This window comes from Choloepus didactylus, chromosome 19, assembly GCF_015220235.1.
Source record: "Choloepus didactylus isolate mChoDid1 chromosome 19, mChoDid1.pri, whole genome shotgun sequence".
Lineage (NCBI taxonomy): Eukaryota > Metazoa > Chordata > Mammalia > Pilosa > Megalonychidae > Choloepus > Choloepus didactylus.
The window spans coordinates 10599024-10602517 of NC_051325.1; positions in this window are offsets into that span (position 1 = coordinate 10599024).

Genomic DNA, 3494 nt, shown 5'->3' on the forward strand with positions numbered 1-3494 from the left:
CTGCCGAGTGGGGTGGGGTTCCTGATTGGGGTGAAGAATGTTCTGGAAGAGACAGATGATGTTTGCACAGCATGGTAATGTACCCAAGACACTGATATGCACACTTCAAAAGGGTAACAACAACAAAAAAATTTAATTCAACAGTACTTTGAATAGCAGAAATAAAGAAAACCATGTAAAACATAAAACATAAAGAAAAATGAAAACAAAAAGGTAAACAACACCCTCTCAGGAGAGAGGTCAGGCTTGGTCCCGTCAGCTGCCTCTTGCTGGGATGGAGATGCTCTCCCTGGGCGAGGGCTCCCTGCCTGAGCGGGGACTGGCCGTGCATCCAGGGCAGGTACAGGCCATGCACTTGTCACGGGCTCCAGCTCTGGAGCTGCCTCATAGATTCATAGCTGCTGACGGCATCGATGCCAGCTCTACAATTGTCTCTCGAGCTGACGGCGCACCTGGACCAAGCTCCAGAGCTTGGGTACACCCTGGAGGGGGCTCCAGCTCTAGAATTGTCTCTCGAGCTGATGGCGCACCTGGACCGAACTCCAGAGCTTGGGTACACCCAGGAGGGGGCTCCAGCTCTGTAATTGTCTCTCGAGCTGACAGCACACCTGGACCCAGCTCCAGAGCTTGGGTACACCCTGGAGGGGGCTCCAGCTCTAGAATTCTCTCTCGAGCTGACAGCGCACCTGGACCGAGCTCCAGAGCTTGTGTACACCCTGGAGGGGGCTCCAGCTCTAGAATTGTCTCTCGAGCTGACGGCGCACCTGGACCGAGCTCCAGAGCTTGGGTACACCCTGGAGGGGGCTCCAGCTCTAGAATTGTCTCTCGAGCTGACGGTGCACCTGTACCCAGCTCCAGAGCTTAGGAACACCCTGGAGGGGGCTCCAGCTCTAGAATTGTCTCTCGAGCTGACAGTGCACCTGTACCCAGCTCCAGAGCTTAGGAACACCCTGGAGGGGGCTCCAGCTCTAGAATTGTCTCTCGAGCTGACAGTGCACCTGTACCCAGCTCCAGAGCTTGGGTACACCCTGGAGGGGGATCCAGCTCTAGAATTGTCTCTCGAGCTGACCGTGCACTCGGACTCATCTCCAGAGCTTGGGTACACCCTGGAGGGGGATCCAGCTCTAGAATTGTCTCTCGAGCTGACCGTGCACCCGGACCCAGCTCCAGAGCTTGGGTACACCCTGGAGGGGGGCTCCAGCTCTAGAATTGTCTCTCGAGCTGACCGTGCACCGGACTCAGCTCCAGAGCTTGGGTCCACCCTGGAGGGGGCTCCAGCTCTAGAATTGTCTCTCGAGCTGACCGTGCACCCGGACCCAGCTCCAGAGCTTGGGTACACCCTGGAGGGGGCTCCAGCTCTAGAATTGTCTCTCGAGCTGACCGTGCACCCGGACTCAGCTCCAGAGCTTGGGTACACCCTGGAGGGGGCTCCAGCTCTAGAATTGTCTCTCGAGCTGACCGTGCACCCGGACCCAGCTCCAGAGCTTGGGTACACCCTGGAGGGGGCTCCAGCTCTAGAATTGTCTCTCGAGCTGACCGTGCACCTGGACTCAGCTCCAGAGCTTGGGTACACCCTGGAGGGGGCTCCAGCTCTAGAGAGCTTGCTTGGTCTGGTGTAGGTGGCAGAGCTAGAGGTTGAGCTGGTGGAGCAGGTAGGGCCAGAGCTGCAAGAGATGGAAAAAATTCACTACTGTCACAGCCTCCCCAGGGACTGCTCCAAAGTCAGAAGTTATCCCACTACCTGTGAATGCCCGAACCCATGATTCCCAATCCAGGAGTCCTTCCCGGACGGAGGTCCAGCAGATGACTGGTCTGAGGTTCCTCTCTGCTCCCGGCCCAACACCAGCCGTGGAGTCTCCTCTCTGGGTGCCCTCACCCCCGTGTCCTCCCCTCGGGATCACAGGCTCCCACCCCAGTCCTCTTACCCTCTGGCACAGCCTCTGTCGACTCCAGGTGGGCACAGGAGAGATGGGCCCAGTCCTGGAGCTCCCATCTGATGGTGACTCTCCCGTAGCCCTCCAGCACCTTGAGGCCAGGGGACGGCAGGGGCTGAGGGAACTTCCCCGTGGCCTGGTCCCTCCAGAGGACAACGATGGAGCAGATGGTACTGGGGGAGGAGCGCGGGCAGCAGGTCAGCGGCCTGGCCTCACGTCCCACCCCAGCCCCTCCCCGGCAGTCTTGGAAGTGGCCATCCTGTCACCGGCCAGGGATCTGACATAGACGATCAATCACAGGCGCACGCGATCTATCGTCGGAACAGATCTGCCCTCCTTCAGGGAACCCCCATATGTGCGTGTCTGCCTCCCCTGCCCCTTCCCTCAGGAATCTGGGCACCAGCAAGGCAGGGAGGGGCGGGGTCTTCTCTGCTCACTGCCCTGTGCTTGCTACAGTGGGTGCCCCCTACACACCTGAAGCTTGTGTGCCAAGTGCTGCCTTGAATCTGTGCTTGTGGGGGTCTCATCCCTCTGACACTGTCCTCCTGGCCCCAGGGGCACAGCCTTCCCCCCCATGCCTGCAGCTCAGCACCCACGAGTGAGGACCCAGGCAGATGGGGAAGCAGGATGCTCACCACCTCCCAGCCTGGGACCTTGTTCTCGGGTTGGAGGCGAGAAAGGGGGGCAACTCAACCACAATGGGGTGACGGAAGGAAGGTAGGAATTCTCAGCTGTGGGGGACCCAGGCATGTGAACTGCTCCTCCCACATACTGCCCCCCACCCCACTTTTCCCACTCGACACTGGAGGAAGGAGCCCCTCATCCTTCACCCAGAGTCCACTCACATGTTCAGCTGGTCCTGGCGGTGGACACACTCCAGGTGTTGATATAGGAGTCCACACCTAGAGGGGTCAAGGGGACGTCACCTGTGACTTGCTGTTCTCCTTCCTGCCCATGAGGTCATCGGGACTGTCTGACACCCCAAAAGTAATGAAAGCCCAGGAAGATGGGGTATTTTATTGCTTTATTCCTCCAATCATGCTTAATTTAGAAAACTGCATGTAGTAGGCACACAACATCCATTTATTGAAGGAGCCCCACGAGCACCTTCCTGGATGTAGAGTGGGTTGGACCTCATCTCCCACCCCCGTCGGTCCCCACTCTGACTACACCTCCGACGGGGCCCTCCAGGATGGAATCTCCAACCATCTCTACTGATGGGAACGTGGGTGAGGCCAGGGCCCCGGGCAGGTGAGGGCTGAGCCAGATGCTTCTCCAGCGGGAGAGGAGAGGTTTAACTGTGACCAAGCCCAGCGCCTCCAGCTGCTCGTCATGCAGGGCCAGGCCTGGGTCAGCCCTTCCCACGGCCCATCCCCTTTCATCCTCACAGTAACCCTGTGATATGTCCTCTCACCCCACTCCTTGGAGGAGCCCCCTGAGGCCTTAGACACCCAGCAAGGGCTGGCTGAATCGGGGTGCAGAGGGGCAATGCACTGACCTGGTGACCAGCTGACCCGTCACCTGCTGGAGGGTAGAGGGGCCCTCCCTGGCCTGGAGGGC